The sequence below is a fragment of the Cryptomeria japonica genome, chromosome 8, assembly GCF_030272615.1.
Source record: "Cryptomeria japonica chromosome 8, Sugi_1.0, whole genome shotgun sequence".
Lineage (NCBI taxonomy): Eukaryota > Viridiplantae > Streptophyta > Pinopsida > Cupressales > Cupressaceae > Cryptomeria > Cryptomeria japonica.
Genome location: NC_081412.1, coordinates 598,023,068 through 598,047,333, shown reverse-complemented (window position 1 = coordinate 598,047,333; position 24,266 = coordinate 598,023,068). Strand labels below are relative to the sequence as shown.

General features: G+C 35.5%; 1 long non-coding RNA gene across 8 annotated transcripts; it reads right to left on the bottom strand.

Moving 5' to 3' along the window:
• Positions 1 to 5,012: 5,012 nt before the first annotated feature.
• Positions 5,013 to 23,054, bottom strand: LOC131049320 (uncharacterized). Of its 8 annotated transcripts, none has more exons than XR_009106717.2 (12): positions 22,872 to 23,054; positions 22,595 to 22,655; positions 21,201 to 21,476; positions 20,926 to 21,108; positions 20,387 to 20,464; positions 8,073 to 8,333; positions 7,488 to 7,565; positions 7,093 to 7,323; positions 6,498 to 6,575; positions 6,140 to 6,196; positions 5,545 to 5,701; positions 5,013 to 5,383 (listed from the first exon to the last, which is right to left on the bottom strand). It is a non-coding gene; the product is annotated as an uncharacterized LOC131049320 (long non-coding RNA). The 8 variants fall into 8 exon arrangements; XR_009106718.2 differs by lacking the exon at positions 22,872 to 23,054 and adding an exon at positions 19,894 to 19,971 and having other exon boundaries at positions 22,595 to 22,865; XR_009358765.1 differs by lacking the exon at positions 22,872 to 23,054 and having other exon boundaries at positions 7,443 to 7,565; positions 22,595 to 22,865.
• Between the last annotated feature and the right edge of the window lie 1,212 nt (positions 23,055 to 24,266).

Below are 24,266 nucleotides of genomic sequence, written 5' to 3'. Positions count from 1 at the left end.
CATTGGACACAATTGTCCTGGACTGCGGATTGTAGTGACGGGCACACTCGATCATCAACTCGTGGCACTGAATGGCTGGAGGAAAACCGGCCGCCTTGATGATGCCACTCTCTATTATTCTCCGGGCGACAGGTGATGGCTTGCCGATGTAAGGGACCTCTCGAAACTTCTTTGTGCTAAAGTTCCCCAAGTTGGTATCTCCAATGTTGCTCCACTTGGACACGATCTTGGTCTCCACTTCTTCGGTCTTCTGATCTTCTTTCATGAGAGCCGAGCGACTGGTGGATGCTCCCGCCTTTGGGGTCGCCATACCTACACAACATTCCATTATAAGAAATAGATTTTTGCAATAAATAACGTAAATAAGAGAGATAAATTTTAGGAAATCTCATGATAAGTCTCTAGAGTTATCATTTCCTAAAATACAACGATTGAGCCAAGAGATTTAAAATTCAAAATTTCAAAATTTGAAATATGACGATGAATGAATAAAACAATAATAATTAAATCGCCATACCTCGGCAGAGAGCTAACTCTAGAATGCAAAAACAAAATTTGCCTAGGCAAAATTGAGGTATAAAGTAATCTTCAATATGATCTCCTCAAAATTGACTTCGCCACCTCTGGAGAGAATGTGATCTTCAATTATCGCCTTGGACGTGGTCTCAAATGGATCTTCAAGTTCGCACAAATAAATCTCCAAGTCTTTAGCAAATTCGCCTTAGTGTATCCTCAAGCTCGCACTTGGTGTGGTCTTCAAATTCGCACCACCTTTTGACTGCTTACGCCACCTTGGATGGAATTCGCACCTCTCCAAACACACTTCGCACTCCACACAAGATGATACTAGAACCACCTTTGGTTTGAAATCGCACCACCTTTTGATAACTAAGCGTGCCACCCTTGGATGAATGAAACTCGCACTATATTCGCCTCTTCTCAATTCGCATGAAGGAAGGTAAAATAATGATGTAGAAAATGATAATTCCACTCCCCTTATATAGCGCTTGCAATCGATTTATCCCTTAGGCCGACTTGGAGATAAAAAACACTTTTAAAAATAATTTTAAATGATTTGCAATAAAATAAGAAGGCCGACCTCCATAAATGAGCGCTTGAAATTGATTTTTTATTAATTAAATAATTAACTATTAATGCCTTGCGTTTTTTAATTGCAAATTTCGATTTTTAAATAAAGGCAAAAATAATTAATAAGAGATAACGCCATATTAAATGCCAAATAAAAATGGATTTTCAATTTTTTTAAATTGATTTAGCATTTAAAGAAAATTCGAATTGTTTTAATTTGGCACCAAAAATATGAAAATAAAGGGACGTACCTCATCGCTCTGGTCCCTTGGAGAGGGACAGGAGCGATCCATGATTTTTGGCATGATTCTTGCGTTTTCAACGTTCAACTCCTTCATTTCCACGTCCCAAATCGATCATCTGGTGGTCCTTCGAACTTGAATTTCTTTCTTGTGCGAGCAAATGCATCTTATGACCATTATCGCCCTGGTCCCTTGGAGAGGGACAGGAGCGATCCATGATTTTTGGTTGAAATTCTCCATTTTGGTACGATCCTTTCCTTGTATCATCTTCCAGATGCCATTTAAAATCCTGTGCGTCCTTGTCTTAACGTGACTTTCAAAGAATGTCATGTGTTTTGTCTAACATCGCCCCTGTCCCTTGGAGAGGGACAGGAGCGATCTCCATGTCTTCATGTTCATCTTGTATCTTTGACCTTCGAAATATCATTGTAAGGCGAATAACACCTATGCTTGTGTTCTTTGCGCTTATTCCATTTGTCTTCATTATGTGTTTGGATGCATTAAAGGGACCATCGCCCTTGTCCCTTGGAGAGGGACAGGAGCGATCCATTATTTCTCCTTGATCTTGGCGACTTTTAAACTTCGATCTCCTTTGCGATGTCCTTCAAACGTCGTCCTTCGCACTTCCTAACCTCGCTTCGCCTTGATCTTTGAAGGAACGTGAGTGTTTTGATAGTATCGCCTTGGTCCTTGTCTAAAGGACAGGAGCGATCTTGATTTTTTCACGTTCAATATGCATTTTTGACCTTCGATCTTTCATTGTGATGTTTTCCAAACGCCGTCCCTTGTCTCGCTTAACCTCGCCTTGTTTCGATTTTGAAGGAATATGAGCGCTTTTGATAGGATCGCCCTGGTCCTTGTCCAAAGGACAGGAGCGATATGAGCTTTTACCTTGATTAGCAATGTTTGGACGTTTAAAACTCTTGCATGTTATCATCAAATGATGGCTTGAACCTTGTTTATCCTTATGGAGTCTTGACTTAGCACGTACTTGAAGCAAAACGAAGGATCCAAAGCAAATCGCCCTGGTCCCTTGGAGAGGGACAGGAGCGATATGATCCCTAGGTCCATTTTGGTGATTATTTAACGTTTGAAATCTTCATGCATCACCCTTCTACCTTTCCGTGGACCCTCTAAGACCTTGCGAAATCTTGTCCTTACGTAAATCTTGCTCAAAATGATCAATACATCTAACATCGCTCTGGTCCCTTGGAGAGGGACAGGAGCGAAGTTCATCATTATGTGCTTGTTCTTGTTTGTACCAACTTGCAATCATCTTCATTACGTGAAATGATGTCCTTTCGACCTTCTTGGTTGCTCGAAACTTGTTTGCCTTTTGAAATTTACGCCATTATGTAGATATCGCTCTGGTCCCTTCCCAAGGGACAGGAGCGATCTGGGTCTTAGAGTGTAAATCTCTTCATTGTGATGACCTTTAAGTGCTTGCGCTCAATGAAGATGTCTTGAAATGTCCTTGCCACCCTTTGTCTTGACTTAGATCGGTTTTAACTTGAGTGAGGAGCAAAATAATCATTGTATCGCCTTGGTCCCTTGGAGAGGGACAGGAGCGAACTTGCTCTTGTGGCCTTCATTTCACTTTGTCACCTTCCAAATTTATATTCAACGGACTCGTCCTTCTTCACTCTATTCGCCCATGCCTTGACATTGTTTGTAATTTTGCAAAAAAGGCAATTATATCAAAAATCGCTCTGGTCCCTTCCTGAGGGACAGGAGCGAACTAGGCATTTAACACTGGTATGGACGTCCCAAAAATCTTCAATTTATATTCAATGCGCTCATCTCATGTTCTCCTTTGTTTTTGAACGTAAACTTGCCTTGACCCTTGTCTGGATTTTGCAAAATGAAGGAAATCGCTCTGGTCCCTGGGAGAGGGACGAGAGCTACAAGGTACTTCGCCCTGGTCCCTTGGAGAGGGACAAGAGCGATTTAGTCAATATAGGTCATTCTCCTTCGTTTTTGCATCTCAAATTATATTCATTTGGCAAAGCATCTTCCTTTGGACGTCCTCAAATTGCTAAGTCATCAAAATCTTGCAAGGACGAGGCGAAATTTGATTTGTAGCTCCGGTCCTTCACTGAGGGACAGGAGCGATTTTCCTCCTGGAGGCATTTCTGTGCTCATGAAAATCTTCAATTTATATTCAATGGAAAGATCTCGCCGTTCTCCATCACTTCAAACGTAAAATTTGTCTGGATTTTGCAAAATGAAGGAGATATTTGAAAATGAGCTCCCGTCCTTCACTGAGGGACAGGAGCGATTTTGCTCCTACAGGCCAAAATAACAAGATTTTTCACATTTTAACACTTCACGAGGCGAAAACAAATCAATTCCAATGCCCAGGATCAAAATTCAAAAAAGTCAAAATTTGGTCAAAATATTCAATCAGACAAAAATTCCAATTGAAAAATTAGACCATTTTGGCGAAATCATTGCATTCAAAATTTGCATTCTAGAAAAGAAGCTCAAAAACCCTCAAAAACGACTGGATTTTGGCTTGAAAAGGCGAAATTTAAAACCCTAAGGCTTGGCCCTAAATCCAGACAACTAACTAACTAACAAAAACCTAAAAACAAAAGCGAAAACAAGCGAAAAACAAGCAAAAAGAGGGGGTCCCCATTTGCGATGGGGCGATGTGTGAAATGGTCACAACAGTTAGAAATATGGGTTAGAAATAAAGTGAGCATTTCTAACCTTCTTGACAAAAAAGTTAAGAAATGAGGTTAAGAAAGCTCACTTTTTGAGCATTTCTAACCTTCTTGTTCGGCAAGCTATCCTTTACACATTGGAAACCATTTTTCGATGAGAATGAATCAAGGAAGAACGCCACCGATGAATGAAGATGATTTTCTTATCACAAATGACCAAACATAATGAAATAATTTAAAATATTAAATTATCATTTGAGAAATAATTTAAATATTTTAAATATAATGCTTTGGCTGGAAATACTTTCAAACGGTAGGGAATTAGGTCCTGAAATCTGAAACACGTGTCAACGGTAGGGAAACAGATCCACACAATTATTTACACCTCATGACAAAGCCTTAAATGAGATATTTTAATCATTTGGGAGCAACAGACACCAAAAATTGAAAGTTTAAAATATGACACAGTTTAAACTGGGTTCAGGTGAAAGTTGGACTTGTGATACAAAATGATATTTAGATCTTGACTGTCAACTGGTTTCTCTCAATTTGTGGTAATTCTCAAGATTTTTCCATTTTTCGTATTTTGGCTAGTAATGACCTTGGACAATGCACTTATTACCTACGCATAAACACTCATTAGACCTCTTTCCAACCTTGGGAACAATTTGAAATTCAAATAATAAGTATGCCAAATATGAGGGCAACATTACCTAGAGACAGTAAAAAATCCATCCCATAGTTGTTCATCAATAGAACACTACAATAAACATCAATAAAAATATTTATGATAATAAACATTTAGGCTTTCTAAATCCACAACTATCAAAAGAATGCTTTTTAATCACAAAATAATTTTAAGTAATGACTTTTGGAACAGTATTGTCATTCATGTTTTTTAACCTACAAAATATTTTGATGGACAACAAAGTATGGAATACAGGGGAATTCTATAATCATTTTAATGATATTAAAAAATCATCATTTATAAGAAATAGGAAGATAAAAAAGACAATGGATAAAAGGTGCAGATAGCATAGCCATTCCCTCAACAATTTCATATCTACTCACCCAGCTAAAATTACCCTTCCTATTATTAATCAATTCAAACTGAAATAATAGTGAAGCTGATGTGGGAAGGCTTGTACTGATCACCTCTCCATGGGACTTGTGCTCGATAAAAATTCCAAATGGATTACTGTGCAGGAGAAGATCAACTCAATGCCTGAGAACACAGAGAATTCAAATACTGGTTTAGCTGTTTTGGAAATATGGCTTCCTTCTAGAGCAACTAATAGTGATCTAGGAAGCAGGTCATAAAGAAATTCCCATCTCTTCTTCTGTGCACTGGTTATATGAACTCTTACTGGGTCCTGCTTCTCATGCCTGCATTAGAATCACACTTCATAAAATACATAACCAACAAAGTTCAACAAGCTGATACTTTAGCTTACTATTGTAGATGACTTGCAAGTGCTAAATGTTTGAAAGCCAACAAATAATACAATGCTACAACAACAAAATACAAAGCAGGGCATCTAACATACCAGAAGCCCAATAGGGCATTGCAACTGTATGTCCTATGAGATCAGTGAACTGCTGAACTGCATCTAATGGAGACAAACTTGCAAAGAAGAAGAAGTCCAGTGAACCCCCAATAACCTTGTATGTCAGCTTACAGCCAGTATATAAAACATCGATCCCCTAGTCATTCATCAATAGAACTTTATAATAAATATTTATGATAATAAATATTTATTAAAAATATTTATGATAATAAATATTTATTAAAAATATTTATGATAATAAATATTTAAGCTATCTAAATCCATAACCATCAAAGGAACAGTATTTTGGGGTACATGTTTTTCACCTACAAAATATTTTGATGGACAACAAAGTATGGAACACAAGGGAAATATATAATCATTTTAATGATATTAAAAAACTATCATTTATAAGATACATTTGATCCCAACATAAGAAGATAAAAAAGACAAAATGGATAAAAGGTGCAGATAGCACAGCCATTCCCTCAACAATTTCATATCTACTCACCCAACCAAAATTATCCTTCCTATTTATAATCAATTTAAACGGAAGTGATAGTGAAGTTGATGTGGGAAGACTTATACTGATTACCTCTCCATGGGACTTGTGCTTGATAGCAAGTTGTGTAGGAGAAGATCAACTCATTGCCTGAGAACACAGAATTCAAACACTGGTTTACCTGTTTTGGAAATATGGCTTGCTTCTAGAGAAGCTAATAGTTATCTAGGAAGCAGGTCATAAAGAACTTCCCATCTCTTCTTCTCTGTATTGGTTATATGAACTCTTAGAATCTCACTTCATAAAATACATAACCAACAAAGCTCAACAAGCTGATACTTGATACTTTAAACTTACTATTGTAGATGAATTGCAAGTGCAAAATGTTTGAAAGCCAATAAACAATACAATGCTACAACAACAAACTACAAAGCAGGGGCATCTAACATACCAGAAGCCCAAGAGGGCATTGCAGCTGTATGTCCTATGATGTCAGTGAACTGCTGAACTGCATATAAAGGATATGAACCTGCAAAGAAGTAAAAGTCCAGTGAGCTTCCAATAACCTTGTATGTCAGCTTAGATCCGGTATAAAAAAACATCCATTCCATAGTTGTTCATCAATACAACTCTATAATAAACATTTACTAAAAATATTTATGCTAACAAGCATTTAGGATTTCTAAATCCATAACTATCAAATGAATGTTTTTTAATCACAAAATAAATAAGTAATGACTTCAGGAACAGTATTTTGTGATTCGTGTTTTTATTTTTTAACCTTCAAAATATTTTGATGGACAACAAAGTATGGAACACGGGAATTTTATATCATTTCATTGATATTAAAAACTATCATTTATAAGAAATATTCGATCCCAACATAGGCAGATAAAAAAGACAGAATGCATGAAAGGTGCAGATAGCACAAATATTCCCTCAACAATTTCATGACTGCTCACCCAGCCAAAATTACCCTTCCTATTATTAATCAATTCAAATAGAAGTAATAGTGAAGCTGATGAGGGAAGGCTTGTACTGATTACCTCTCCATGGGATTTGTGCTCGATAGCAATTCCAAATGGATTAGCTGTGCAGAAGAAGATCAACTCATTGCTTGACAACACAGAGAATTCAAACACTGGGTTAACTGTTTTGAAAATATGGCTTGCTCTAGAGCAGCTACAAATGATCTAGGAAGCAGGTCATAAAGAACTTCCCATCTCTTCTTCCTTGCATCAGTTATATGAACTCTTGCTGAGTCCTGTGTCTCATGCCTGCATAAGAATATCACTTCAAAAGATACATAAGCAACATAGCTCAACAAGCTGATACTTCAGCTTACTATTGTAAATGACTTGCAAGTACAAAATATTTGAAAGCCAATGAACAATACAATGCCACAACAACAAACTGGAAAGCAGGGCATCTACAGACATACGAAAAGCCCAATAGGGCATTGAAGTTGTATGTCGTATGAGATCAGTGAACTGCTGAACTGCATCTAATGGAGATGAAACTGCAAAGAAGTAGAAGTCCACTTAATACCCAATAACCTTGCATGTCAGCTTACATCCAGCATAAAAAACATCCATCCCATAGTTTTTCATCAATAGAACTCTATAATAAACATTTAGTAAAAATATTTATGATAATAAACATTTAGGCTTTCTAAATCCATAACTATCAAATGAATGCTTTTTAATCACAAAATAATTTTAAGTAATGACTTTTGGAATAGTTGTCATTCATGCTTTTCACCTACAAAATATTTTGATGGACAACAAAGTATGGGACACGGAGAATTCTATAATCATTTTATTGATATTTAAAAACCATCATTTATTAGAAATAAATGATCCCAACATAGGAAGATAAAAAAGATAGATGGATAAAAGGTATAGATAGCAGTCATTCCCTCAACAATTTCATATCTGCTCACTCAACCAAAATCACCCTTCCTATTATTAATCAATTCAATCAGATATAATAGTGAAGCTGATGTGGGAAGGCTTGTACCGATTACCTCTCCGTGGGATTTGTGCTTGATAGCAATTCCAAGTGGATTAGCTGTTCATGAGAAGATCAACTTATTGCCTGAGAACACACAGAATTCAAACACTGGGTTAGCTGTTTTGGAAACATGGCTTGCTTCTAGAGTAGCTACAGTTATATAGGAAGCAAGTCATAATGAACTTCCCATCTCTTCTTCTCTACACGGGTTGTATGAACTCTTGCTGGGTCCTCCATCTCATGCCTAACTCTTGTTGGGTCCTGCATGTCATGCCTGCATTTGAATCTCACTTCATCAGTCCTTTACTCAAGTCCGAAGGATTAAAAAGAAAAATGAAAACCACAAGCCTAATGTTACCTTACAACATTTTGCTGCAAGAATATTAAAATAAACATCAGTGAAAACAAACCAAAACATTCATTCTCAATAAAATAAAAAAAACACTGAAAACTGAAAAATGGTCATCCAAATCTGAAGTGTTTTATCTACAGATCCAAAATTACAAAGGGGCAAAAACAACTATTGGGTATTAACATTAAAGCATTAAATCATCTCCAAAATGAAACATGTCATGCCAACCACTGTCATCGTCATGCAAACAACAACAAAAGCTTCAAGGGTAGAGGGTAATAATACTAAGGGTGTATAAAACAATTTGATAGAATGTCTCAAAAGAATGTGTTCTCAAGACTATTTAGACAGAGGGTAAACAAGGGAATAATAGTAAGGGTAAATAACCAGGGCTTACATACTATCCATCAGCCGAACGTCATTGCGCTGCACCAGTTGTTTGTGGTTGTGTTATTTACCTCTTGTTTTGTTTATTGAGGTGGCTTTCCCAATAGTGACCAAAAGATTGTGAAGGCAACAGTTTATCATGTAATCATTGAATCACAACTAACATTTAAAGATTATACAGGTTTCAAAATATACCCAAATATGTGTAGCGGTTTGAGTTATATGAATTCCTTGAGAATTATGGATAATAGCATTTAATAGTAATTCAATGGTAAGAAGTAGAATAGGCCATCTTGTTAGACAAAGAGGAAAAATGGCTAAGAGATCATCTACTATGTTCTTGCTATTAAAGCTCTTCCCTTAGTATTGAGTAGTGTCATTTGTAGCTTCATTTTAGCAGATTGCAAACTTGTATGCAACTAATTTTCCTATTGAAAAGAGAATGAAATCAAATGAGATATACTTTATTAAAATATCCAGACCGGATGTGTGTTGTACTGAACACATTTTCTGTCAAAGAGCACGGAAAGCCTTCTGGTGAATAGACTTCGAGATGATTAGGTAAATACAACTCCAAACAGGTTTCCAAAAAAGGTTTCTCAATCAAAGGACAATGTTACAAAGAATTCAATTTGATATCTGCATAGATAAGACAATTTGAAATAACATGCAGTGCACGATGGCTGATAATGCATGTATCCTAGTCCCCTGTTTTTCCTTTTCTCCAAACCTATGCTATGATCAATATTTATATTAATTTGATATCAATCAACATAGGAGATGTTAGTGAAATTAGACAGATCAATCTACATTTTTTCCAATACTGGTGGATGGTCACGTACCCAAAACAAGGACATTTCTTGTTCAATAATCATGCTCCGTTGTCTATAGAAGATGAAGCAGACAGTAAACTTAGAAAGAAAATTAACTTTGGTGGAGTAGAAGATTTGAAAGTCTCAAGCAGGTTACAACCTTGGTTGCAACTGTGAGCAGACAATTCTATGTAATTGATAAATGCTTCTACATTCTTTGTTCCATTGATGTCATATAAATTCTATGATGCTGAGGATCACAGAGATTCGACTTAGCTCATCCAAAACTTATAATAGTGCTTATTGTACTTAATCATAGGCTATTTTCTTTTTATTTGTTTTTCTTTGGAGAAGTCCACCTTGGGTATATTTGAATCAATTGGCATCTATCGTTCTGCCATGTCTAAAACTATGTGAAATTATTGGCTACACAGAATGAAATATTTTGGACCCATGCCATCATTTGTACTATTACAGAATCAAAAAAATTGATTCTCATAAGCTTCTGCCTGTAATTTGATTTTGGAGAGTATTACTAATGCATCAGGTTAGATTTACCATTTGTTCAATAAATCGAATTCAGATGACGACACAGACCCGTTACTATAGATTAATTGTGAGTTAGTTTATGTTAATATTAAAGTGTCTGAACCATATAAAAACCTAACTATTTATCTATCTTTATGAATGATAATCTTGATCAGTTAAGAGTAATTTGATAAAGAGTATTGTTAATGTTTGTAGCTTCAGTCAAATGATCATTTAGAATATATATCATATATGTTGATTAATAATAATATATTATTATGTTATATTATTGTATTATTATTAATCATATAAAATTTAATATTCAATATTAATCTATTATATTATTCTAAATTAATAATTGATTGATGAAACATTATAATATTGATTAAATTATTATAATTAAAGGAGAGACATGTCCATTCAAAGACATGCCTCTCCAAAGGAATATATATAGTATAATGTTATTCAATTTGAGAACACATAGAATTTCAAGAATGCAAGTATCAGATTGAATCAGATATATACATTAAAATACATCCAATAAAACCTGGGAAAACCAACATGGTATCAAAGCTCAGGCCTGTGAAGTTTATTTTGGAAGTTGGAGAGGGTTGGAGAATTCAGTTTTTTCTAGAATTTTCAGTCTGATATATGCCATTGTACGGCCCTTGGTTGGCCTCAAAATGAGGACTATAATATATGGATGGAAAGATCTGTGTTTCTAGTTTTCAAATATGTTTATCTCATCAAATTTGATTCAGTTTTGTGCAAGATATGACGACTTTGGTGCAGGTAACTTGAAACCCTACCTAGGGTTAGCAGTTTTGGGAAAAATGTCATAACTTTATTTTTAACCGTTGGATCTGGCTATAACTTGGAGGAAATGTTTGTAATTAGATTTTCTAACATCTCACCGAAGAGATTGGATAAATTTGGTAAATTGCAAAAGTTATTAACGACTGTGTGTGGCAGATCATAATGAAAGTGTTGATCAAAATTATGAAAATGTTCTACATCATTCAAAGGGAATTATGATGAGAGATGATTCATGCGTGATATTTCTTATATGGGCTCACCTTATGAAAGGAAATGTTTTAAACTTAAGATAAGTATTCCATGTTTTATTAAGGCACATGAATTATTGAGTTTGTAATTTATGCTATAATATTGGCTAGTAAAATCTTGTATGCTTCTACCATTGGTATTTTTGTTCGAGATAATTTAGTTTATGAGCTATTTGTAATCTCTCTCTAACATACCTTCAGGACGAAAGCACAATAAAATTGAATTAAAGGGAGAAATAAATTGATGCTTATAAACGAATTGATGATTGAGACCAGATGCAGAGGGAGTCTGACATTTCAAAAGAGGACAAGAGGTTGATACAAGAACTTGAGCTTCAGAGGGAGCAGATGGTTCAGTCAACTTGTGACAATTTCGATCATAGTGATTGAGAAGGATTTTCACTATTGAAGGTGAAACACTTATGAGGTAAAACTTGATTTAATTGGTTATTATATTAATGAAATCATTTAATGCCTTATGGTCCCTATGTAAATCATAAGGAAGTGACGACTTCCAAATGATTTCCACTTGTATTTTTGAGGTTATTGGAAGGTGACGATCTTACAATAACTTAAGCTCGTGGATAGAATCGGGGACTAAGGTAATCCACGTGAGAGCTCATGGATAGAATCGCCGACTGAGGCAATCCACTTAAGAGCTTGTGGATAGAATCGCCAACTGAGGCAATCCACGTGAGAGCTCATGGATAGAATCGCCGACTGAGGCAATCCACGTGAGAGCTCATGGATAGAATCGTCGACTGAGGCAATCCACACAAGAGCTTATGGATAGAATCGCCGACAGAGGCAATCCACGCAAGAGCTTGTGAATAGAATCGCTGACGGAGGCAAATTCACACCTTGAGACTATGGTCCCCTGTGATGAGCATCATATGATTGATGCAAATACTCCCAATATCATGAGATGATATTTTTGAGTTATGGTGAATATCATGTGTCTTGATATTCTTGTTTATACCACCATACTTCCTAATATCATAGTGAGATAATATTTTCTCTATTCCATAATTAATCTAGACTTAATGCATTTGTATTGATTTTATCTTCCCTAGCTAAGAGGGAGTGTTAATTATGTTTTGTGTAGCTATGGTGAGGGCCATAAGTGTTGACATGGGAGATCACTACACATTTTGTCTGATCATCCTCCCTAGCTAAGAGGGAGTGTTAATGTTTGTAGCTTCAGTCGAATGATCATTTAGAATACATATAATATATGTTGATTAATAATAATATATTATTATGTTATATTATCGTATTATTATTAATCATATAAAATTTAATATTCAATATTAATCTATTATATTATTCTAAATTAATAATTGATTGATGAAACATTATAATTAAAGGAGAGACATGTCCATTCAAGGACATGCCTCTCCAAAGGAATATATATAGTATAATGTTATTCAATTTGAGAACAGAATTCCAAGAATGCAAGTATCAGATTGAATCAGATATATACATTAAAATACATCCAATAAAACCTGGGAAAATCAACAAGTATCACTGCAATTAATAAGTAATTATTTATGGACTACATAAATGAATTTAAGATGTTATTTATGTGGTCCTGTCTGGTTAGCTTATTTGCTGTTGGGTTTGATATTTCTTAGCAACAGGCCTATTGAGTGTAAATTGATTGAACAACTTGACTGGTCTTGCTTTTGTGCACACATGATTACCTAGAACCGAACACTTACTACCATTGTCACTGAGCTTCTTGCTGCCTCTGAATTCAGTACCATTTTTGCAGGATTTCAAGCATGTTCTTTTATCATCTAAAGATAGCCAGAGTCTATGGAATGAGAGATAAAACAGTTAGAAGTGTTTACGAGGTTACGGTTTGGCATTTTCATGCAAGTGGATTCATTTTGCAAAATGCAGCATACATGAGATTGTATGAATGCTGCTTATATAGGTGCACTGCCAATTGATATTAAGTAAATTTTCCCTTTTAAAAATATGAAAAAAACCAAGGCAACTGGCAAAAAACAGTCCATACATATTTTCTTGTATTCAGCAGTTTCAACTATTGTATGTCATGTAAAATTTGGATGTGCATCGATACAGGAGTTTATCTTTGTATTTTGCATATGATTTGGCTCTTCCCATTCATAACTACTAGATACTACACTAAAATCATTTGCAATTGAATAAGATGGTCCCATAATACTTGAAAGAACTTTGCGTTTAAATATATGGGGTTGCTAGTTTACAACATGTGAATAGCATATCTAGGAAATTGCATTATATTGGGTTTCATGGCATGACATCATCCATGGCACTGTAGGAAAGTTACTACTATGGTGGTGAGAATAAGTTCATAATCCTTGGATATAATCCTTGAATCAGAAACAACTTAAGAGATAAACTAAAATGTTGTTTCATATTATTTTACTAAGAATCATATCCAACTGTTAGTATCTTTTGGTTCACTCTTGCAGTATAGCAAATTCTAGTAAAGTCTATAGGAACGGTATGCACAAGAAACACTCAAAAAAAAGGCAGCAAGTAACACAAAATGGTGGTAAAAACAACCTAAAATGTTACATACATATACATATTGATATTGGGTCCTATTTTTTATCATTCATGTCAACCTGATCAAGCACTTCAACTTCAACTTCAATATTCCTAGCATTTTTTCTTGTAAAAACAATAGCAGCCACCTAAATTTTTTTTAGAACATTCCAAACTTCTCAATACTAGAAATTGAGATTTCATTCTCTATTCTATGAAACTTGCTAACCTGAAGCCAAGGAAAATCATATCCCCATATCCCATTTGAATTATTAAAGAAAATGAAAAAATCCAACAAACCTACCAGAGCTCATAAAACAAGGAATCCAAAACAACATTACACCCTGAACCAGAAAAACTAAATCCCAATTGTAAACAGACTTCACTCCTCAGTACAATATAACCAATAAAGCTTAGTTAGCTCATACTTTGGTCTTACTTGTGTAGATGATTCACAAGTTCTATAAAATATTTGAAAGCCAATAAACAATACAATGCTACACCAGAAAAACTGCAGAGCAGGCCATCTACGGACATACCAAAAGCCCAATAGGGCATTGCAACTGTATGTCCTATGAGGTCGGTGAAATGTTGAACTACATATAGTGGGGACAAACCTGCAAAGAAAAAGTCCAGTGAACCCCTAATAAGCTAGTATGTCAGCTTAAAAAAACATCCATTACATAGCTGTTCAACAATAGAACTCCATAATTAACATAAAGGCTTTCAAAATTCATAATACCAAATAACCAGGGCTTACTATCCATCAGCCAAACATCATTGTGTTGCATGAGTTGTTGGTGGTTTGTGTTATCTATTTCTTATTTTGTTTATTGAGGTGGCTTGTCCAATAGTGACCAAAAGATTGCGAAGGCAACAGTTTGTTATGTAACCATTGAACCACAACTAGCATTTAAAGATTATATAGATTTCAAAATATGTGAAGTAGTCTAAGCCATACAAATTCCTTGGGAATTATGGATAATACCATTTAATAGAATCAATGGTAATAAGTGGAATAGGCGATCTTGTTAGACCAAGAGGAAAAAAGGCTAAGAGATTATCCACTATGTTCTTGCTATTAAAGCTCTTTTCATAGTTTTTGGTAGTGTCATTTGTTGAAATGGATAGCTAGTTCGGATTATATTTTAATGTTTCCTTGTGGCAATTAAAATTTAATCATATTGTAATAACATGAGTGATTACATGTAATATTGGGTTGGGCCCAGAATTGAACTCGTTATAACTTGTAAAATTTATGTAGGCCCCAAATTTAGCACTAAAAGGCAAATTGCAAAAAATATGTAAAAGGGCGGCAATCTTGCCCAACCGACTTGGATAAATCATGAGTATGAATCTTGTATATAAGCAAGATTCATTTCATACATCAAACACATCATTTTCATTTAAGCGAATTTCTCGTGTGCCTTATGCGAACTAAATCTCCTATCATTCAAGTCGTCATCTTGAGCGAATCTTATCGAGGACAAGGATAGTCATCTTGAGCGAACTTGGGTATCAATGTGCGAAGTTGGTGAGCGACCTAAGTCTCCATTCTGCTGCAACCTGATCTGATTATTGAGCGAACTTGCTAGGCATCTTCCTGGGCGAATTGGTGTCTTCATACTGCTCCGATCTCCCTCTCCAAGTAGCGCCGATATTATGCCCCTTCTGAGACAGCAAGATTTATATTCTGCAACAGCATATACATTGATTTCAGTTGGGCCAAGTCTCTGTGAATTTGCCCTAGGTTGATATCACAATCAGATAAGTAATCTGATCTATACTGTTCATGTAATCTGCTTATGAATAAAAGATTTGATCTGGATCTTTGATGCTGGGTGTTTCCTCCAAGAGGGAGGTTTTCCCAGGGTACTGTTGTGTTGTTCTTGTGTTGTTTTGTGCCATAATGTGTTGCATTTTCAGTTTCTGTTATTTACTTTAAATCTGATTACTAAAATCAACATGGTATCAGAGCTTGGTTCGAATTAGGGGTAATCAGATTGATTGTAGTTGTTCCTCCTCTTTCTATTTGCTCTAATCACTTCATTCGAAATGTTGAACTGTCTTAGGGTTGAAGATAGATTGGATGGTGCATCCAACTTCACGTCATGGAGATTCCGAATCATGCTTGCATTGAATGGTAGTGATCTTGCAAACTTTGTGGAGAGATCATCCATTGAACTTGAGGCAGAAGAGGACTTCATGGAGGAAGAAAGATTTTCCAGCTCAGAGAATGCTGGTTGACTCCGTGAAGGATCATATTGTACCTATCATCTCTAAGCTGAAGAATGCCAGCGAAATGTTCAAGACATTGGAAGAGATGTATGAAATCAACAAAACTAACCATGCCCTAGCTTTGAAGCAGCAGCTTCATCACATCAAGATGATGAAAGGTGAATCCCTCATAGCATACTTCATGAGGATTTCTGATTTGAGAGATCAGCTCTCATCCATTGGGAAGGTTGTTAATGACAATGACTTGACCATGCTTGCTCTCAATGGTCTTCCGGCATCTTGGGAGTCTTACATTCAAGGAATTAGTGCAAGATCAGAACTTCCCAAGTTCGATCGTTTGAGAGCAAATTTCATACAAGAAGAGTCACCGTTGATAGCAAGAGGAATTGAGTGTGATCATTATGATGTAGAAAATCAAGTCCTTGCTTCGCATATGGTTAAAGGCAAAGGAAGGAAGTGGGATAGAGACAAAGATTCAGATCCTGCCCCTAATTCAGAAAGGAAGGACTTATCTCACATCCAGTGCTTTAAGTGTGACAAGTATGGTCATTTCGCTCGGGATTGCAAATTCAGGTCCACTCCTCTTGCTTCTTCTGCAGAAGTTGGCATAGGGACATCTCAGGAGGAGCAAAGGTCAAATGAAGACTTCCTTTTCTAAAAGGAGGAAATGTTAGAGGGAGCTTGTCAAGCTCAAAGGGAGCCAGTTTCTTTCAGCCTCAAAGGAAGCCACATCTTTTGGGTAATGCATTCTTCTCTGGGAGAAGTTTGAGGTGAAAGCCCTCCTTCCACCCTCTGCGAGTAGGTATGGTGGATCGACCCTCTGCGAGTAGGCATGGTGGTGATGCATTCTTATCTGGGAGAAGTTTGAGGTGAAAGCCCTCGTTCCACCCTCTGTGAGTAGGCGTGGTGGGCATCATTGAAGAAATCCCACCCTTTGCGAGTAGGCATGGTGGTCCCACCCTCTGCGAGTAGGTATGGTGGGTATCATGGAAGAAATTCCATGATGAGTTCGTTCACCCTCTAAGAGTAGCTATGGTGAACATATCATTTGTTTCATCCATGGGAGTAGCCATGGTGGTAGCCACTATGTGACTTGATTATTCATAGAATCCTCTCTAGCTAAGAGGGAGTGTTGAAATGGATAGCTAGTTCGGATTATATTTTAATGTTGCCTTGTGGCAATTAAAATTTAATCATATTGTAATAACATGAACGATTACATGTACTATTGGGCTGGGCCCAAAATTGAACGCATTATAACTTGTAAAATTTATGCAGGCTCCAAATTGAGCGCTAAAAGGCAAATTGCAAAAATTATGTAAAAGGGCGGCAATCTTGCCCAGCCGACTTGGATGAATCATGAGTATGAATCTTGTATATAAACAAGATTCATTTCATACATCAAACACATCATTTTCATTTAAGCGAATTTCTCATGTGCCTTATGCGAATTAAATCTCCTATCATTCAAGTTGTCATCTTGAGCGAATCTTATCTAGGACAAGGATAGTCATCTTGAGCAAACTTGGGTATCAATGTGCGAAGTTGGTGAGCGACCTAAGTCTCCATTCTGCTGCAACCTGATCTGATTACTGAGCGAACTTGCTAGGCATCTTGCTGGGCGAATTGGTGTCTTCATACTGCTGCGATCTCCCTCTCCAAGTAGCGCCGATATTCTGCCCCTTCTGAGACAGCAAGATTTATAATCTGCAACAGCATATACATTGATTTCAGTTGGGCCAAGTCTCTGTGAATCTGCCCTAGGTTGATATCACAATCAGATAAGTAATCTGATCTATACTGTTCATGTAATCTGCTTATGAATAAAAGATTTGATCTGGATCTTTGATGCTGGGTTTTTCCCCCAAGAGGGAGGTTTTCCCAGGGTACTGCTGTGTTGTTCTTGTGTTGTTTTGTGCCATAATGTGTTGCATTTTCAGTTTCTGTTATTTATTTAAATCTGATTACTAAAATCAACATCATTTGTAGCTTCAATTTTGCATATTACAAACTAGTGTATGCAGCTAATTTTCCTATTGAAAAGAGTATGGAAACAAATGAGATGTACTTCATTAAAGTATCAAGACCTAATGTGTGTTGTACTGAACACGTTTTCTGTCAAAGAGCATAGAAGGCCTTCCGGTGAATAGACTTCAAGATGATTAAGTAAAGACAACTCCATACAGGTTTACAAAAAAAAAAATACTATTGAAAAGAGTATGGAAACAAATGAGATGTACTTCATTAAAGTATCAAGACCTAATGTGTGTTGTACTGAACACGTTTTCTGTCAAAGAGCATAGAAGGCCTTCCGGTGAATAGACTTCAAGATGATTAAGTAAAGACAACTCCATACAGGTTTACAAAAAAAAAATCTCACACAAAACTTGATATCACACTCAATTTCCGTAAGAGTTCACATTTGGTGTATAAATAAGACAAGCAAACTGTTTGAAATAAGATATGGTGCACGATGGTTGATAATGCATAACATCAACCATATTCTTCTTTACTCCAAATCTATGATATGATCTATATTTATATTAACTAAGATATGATCTAAATGATATCAATCCACATAAAAGATGCTAATGAAATTAGACAGATCAATCTACATTTTTGCCAATCTGGTTATCTTATTTGCTGCTGAATATATTTCTTAGCAGTACTCTCACACAAAACTTGATATCACACTCAATTTCCGTAAGAGTTCACTTTTGGTGTATAAATAAGACAAGTGAACTGTTTGAAATAAGATATGGTGCACGATGGTTGATAATGCATAACATCAACCATATTCTTCTTTACTCCAAATCTACGCTATGATCTATATTTATATTAAGTAAGATATGATCTAAATGATATCAATCCACATAAAAGATGCTAGTGAAATTAGACAGATCAATCTACATTTTTGCCAATCTGGTTAGCTTATTTGTTATTGAATATATTTCTTAGCAGTAGGCCTAGTGGGTGTAAATTGATTAAGCAGCTTGTCTGGTAACTATTTTGTGCACACAAGAATACCTAACTGAAAACTTGCTACTACTGTCACTGAGCTTCTTGCTGCCTCTGAATTCAGTAACGTTTTTGCAAGATTTCAAGCCTGTTCTTTTATCATCTAAAGGTGACTTGAGCCAGTGGAATTAGGGATAAAACAGTTAGAAGTGTTTATGAGCTTAGGGCTTGGCATTTTCATACTAAAATTTGAACAAGTAGATTCATTATGCAACATGCAACATGCAACATAAATGAGATTGTATGAATGCTGCCAATTGATATTTGGGTAAATTTCCCCATTTAAAAACATGGAAAAAACCAAGACAACTGGCAAAAAACTGTCAATACAATTTTTATTGTATTTAGCAGTTTCAACTATTGTATGATATATAAAATTTGGATGTGTATCAGACAGGAGTTTATCTTTGTATTTTACACATGATTTGGCTCTTCCCCTCCTAACTACTCGGTACTACACTCTGATCATTTGTAACTGAATAAGATGGTCCCATAATACTTGAAACAACTTTGTGTTTAAACATGTGGGGTTGCTATTTTACAAAATGTTAATAGCATCTCTAGGTTAGAATTGCATTATATGGAGTTTCATCGCATGACGACATCCATAGCAGTGTAGGAAAGTTGTTAATCTGGTGGTGAGAACAAGTTCGTAATCCTAGTTATATGCCTACTGGATTTAATCCTTGAATCTGAATAAACTAAAATTTTGTTTCATATTATTTTACTAAGAATAATATCTAATTATTAGTATCTTTTGGTTCACTCTAGCACTATAGCAGATTCTAGTCAAGTCTAAAAGAACGGCATACACAAGAAACACTCAAAACAAAGGCAGTAAGTAACATAAAATGATAGTGAAAACAATCTAAAACATTATGCACATAAACGTACCGGGTCCCATTTTTAATCATTCACGTCAACCTCATCAAGCACTTCAAATTCAACTTCAATAATCCCAACAGTTTTTCCCTAAGAAAAAAATAGCACCCAACTAATAAATTTTCAAAACATTCCAAACATCTCAGTAATAGAAATCGGGATTTCAATCTCTATTCTATGAATACCTGCTAACTTGAAGCCAAGGAAAATCATATCCCCGTATCCCATTTGAAATATTAAAGAAAATGAAAAAATCCAATAAACCTACCAGAGCTCCCAAAACAAGGAATCCAAAATAACATTACACCCTGAAGCAGAATTACTAAATCCCAATAGTAAACAAAACTTCTCTACACGGTAAAATACATAACCAATAAAGCTAAGTTAGTTGATACTTTGGCCTTACTAGTGTAGTTGATTTGCAGGTTCTGTAAAATATTTGAAAGCCAATAAACAATACAATGCTACACCAAAAAATTGCAGAGCAGGACATCTATAAACATACCAGAAGCCCAATAGGGCATTGCAGTTGTATGTCCTATGAGGTCAGTGAACTGCTGAACTACATCTAGTCGAGACGAACCTGCAAAGAAGTAAAAGTCCAGCGAACCCCTAATTAGCTTGTGTGTCAGCTTACTGTTAGTTTAAAAATATCCATTACATAGCTGTTCATCAATAGAACTCCATAATTAACATTTCATTAAAATATATACGAAATAAACATTTAGGTTTTCGAAATCCATAATATCAAATGATTGTTTTTAATCACAGAATAATTTAAGTAATGACTTTTGGAACAGTAATTTGTGATTCATGCTTTTAACCTACGAATTTTTTTTATGGACAACAAAGTTTGGAACATGGGGGAATCTAAATCATTTTATTCATCTTAAAATTCCATCAATTATAAAGAAATATTCGATCTCAACATAGAAAGATATAAAAACATAGAATGGCTAAAAGCTTTATCTCCTACATCAAAATATACACATTGAATTTTCTTAATTCAAATGTAGAATTTAAATGACGGTGACAAGTAAATACCTGGTGCAATGTACGCGCTAGAGCACATGGTGGCTTCCCTCTGCATGAGTCCGACTAACCAAAATCAGATATCCGAGCTTCAGTGTGGCTGTCCATTAGTACATTGGTGCACAACTCCATGCACAACCACAGGATTACAGTCATGGTACAGATAGCACAGCCATTTCCTCAACAATTTCGTATCTGCTCACCCAGCCAAAATCACTCTTGCTATTATTAATCGATTCATAAAAAAGTAACAATGAAGCTAATGTAGGAAGGCTTGTGCTGATTACCAGATACTGAAAACCAAGCTACCATATGAGGAGTTGAACAGAACCTCTCCGTGGGATCTGTGCTTGATAGCATATCCAAATGGGTTAGCTGTGTAGGAGAAGAACAACTCATTGCCTGAGAACACAGAGAATTCAAACACTGGGTTAGCTGTTTTGAAAATATGGTTTCCTTCTAGAGCAGCTACTTGTTATAAACAAAGCAGGTCATAAGGAACTTCCCATTTCTTCCTCTCTGCATCAGTTATATGAACTGTTGCTGGGTTCTGCATCTCATGCCTGCATTGGAATCTCACTTCATTAGTCCCTCACTAAAGCCAAAAGGATTAAAAATAAACATGAGTGAAAATAAACCAAAACATTCATTCCCAAAAAAATAAAAGAAGTGTGGAAACTGATAGATTAAGAGAAAAATGGCCGTCCAAATCTGAAGTGTTTTATCTACAGATCAATATTCCCAAGAATAACTAATGGGTATTAGGTGAAAATGTATTAATTACATTATAGCGTTAAATTATCTCCCAAAGCAAACATGACATGAGTGAAAATAAACCAAAACATTCATTCCCAAAAAAATAAAAGAAGTGTGGAAACTGATAGATTAAGAGAAAAATGGCCGTCCAAATCTGAAGTGTTTTATCTACAGATCAATATTCCCAAGAATAACTAATGGGTGTTAGGTGAAAATGTATTAATTACATTATAGCGTTAAATTATCTCCCAAAGCAAACATGTCGAGCCCATCACTGTCATCGTAATGCAAGCAACAGCAAAAGCTTCGAGGATAATAATATCAAGGGTAAATAAGCAGGGCTTACAGCTTCGAGGGTAGACGATAATAATACTAAAGGTGTATAAAACTTATTTAAATATTTTACAAGAACATTATTGTGTCAGACGGTATGGTTGGAAATGATCCGGCAGATATGTATGCAAAGGAATGTGGAACCCTAGGCTTAGTGCCTGAACTGTTTGACAGAATTTCTCTGAAGGAATGTGGAGCCATAGACACTGCGTGTGAACTGTTTGACAGAATTCCTCAAAGAAATGTGGTCTCATGGCGTGCCATGATCTCTAAATGCACAAAATGGTACATGTGGAATGACCAATTAAAGGAGATCTGTATTAATCTGGTTATGGCGAATGTTTCACCATTTCCTCCATCTGATACGATTGGGACTGAATCCATTCAAATGGAGGGTGAAAATGGTGTGAATGGTGAGAAAAGGTAAGGAAAAAAGGAATCGGGAAGTTGCTATTAAGAGGATTAAAAAGTTACTGAGACTAAATAATTTCAATCCATAATGAAAGTTCCTTACAAAGTTTATCATGCCAACTTGAATTGATTGGATTTGTGACAAACAATAATGAAATCTTTCTTGTCTATGAAGGATTACCTGGAAGATGAATTTTCCCTCGGTTGCTCTGCCTCTTCCTCTGCTCTGCCTTTCCCCTTCTCTGCCAGAAAAATGTAACACCAAAACAAAGACAGACAAACCAGCGTGCACGCTCAAAACCAGAAAAATGAAAAATGAAAACAAAGCAAACAAAAAAAAAAATTGAAGAAAACAGAGAGAAAGAACAGGACAATGACAGAAAGGGACAATCAGAAAACAGAACATAGAGAGAAAGGGGCAATCAGAGAAAGAAAGAATGTCTGTAACGGAATGTAACTGAATTGTTTATAGTTATCTTGATTTCAAATGCTTTTTCACGCTCCCATTTGAATTTTCTTTGCCGTTATCATTCTCACAACGGCTAGTATTTTATGGGCGATTTTCTTTGTCGCCGGCGGCCTTCCAGCTAAGTGCTCCGGCACGATAATCCATCTGCTACAGGTTTCTTTGGTCACCGCGAGCATTTCTATTCTGTTTGATTTCCCTTACCCGCCATCATTATGTTTGTTTTATTTTATATTATTCTAAACTATATATTAGTATAATTATTTATCTTAAACTATCTACTAGCTTATATACCTTAAATTTTAATTTAATCTATATAAAGTACGCCGAGAGATATCTTTCTAGAGGCACCTATTTGACTTTAGGGTATAAAATTGATAAAAAAAAATAAGCCCCTTAAGAAGGATATCTCTCGATGTACTTTATATAGATTAAATTAAAATTTAAGGTATATAAGCTAGTAGCAATTGGACTACGCGACATGAAATAAATAAAATAAATGTAATATATAACTATATAGTATCTTTTTCTTGAATTGAATTATATTATTATATTATTATGTGGAGATATATGAAATTGTATATATCCATTTAGACTATTTTTAATAAATATTTATGTGTTACAAAATTAAAGCATATACAAAATTGATATCTCTGATATACAAAATTATAAGATATTTATTAGACTTTTATTTAATGATAGTATAAAACATTATTTAATGCTCACTATTATGGTTACAAATAGTATTAGGGTTAAGGTTAGTATTGTGGTTAGAGTTAAGGATTACATAATTGTTAGGGTTGTGGTTAGGGTTCACATCGAGGTTAGGGTTTGGTGTAGGTTTAGAATTATGTTTAGGGTTAGGATTTAGGATTACTGTTAGGATTAGGGTTAGGCTTAGTGTTAGGGTCAAGTTTATGGTTAGGGTTAGGGCTAAGGTTACTATTATGGTCAAGGATATGGTTTACATCATTGTTAGGGTTAGGGTTAGGGTTAGGGTTGTGATGAAGGTTAGGTTTCAAGGTCAAGGTGATTATAATGGTTAGGGTTTATATTATGGTTAGGGTTGGGATGAAGGTTAAGGTTTTGTTTATCTTTCAAATTATGGTTAGAGTTAGAGTTAAGGATTCTAATTAGGGTTATGGTTATGGTTATGGTTATGGTTATGGTTAGGTTTTCATGTTAGGGTTAAGTTTATGGTTAGGGTTAGGGTTTATTGTTAGTGTTTCAATTATGTTTAGAGTTTATATCAAATTTAGGGTTAGGGTAACCATAATTATAGTTAGGGTTAGGGTTATGATTATTGTATATGGTGAAAATGGATATCAATACTAACAAAATTGAAAGGCTAAATGAATTCAACCACAAAACCCTAGCCTAACTTCAA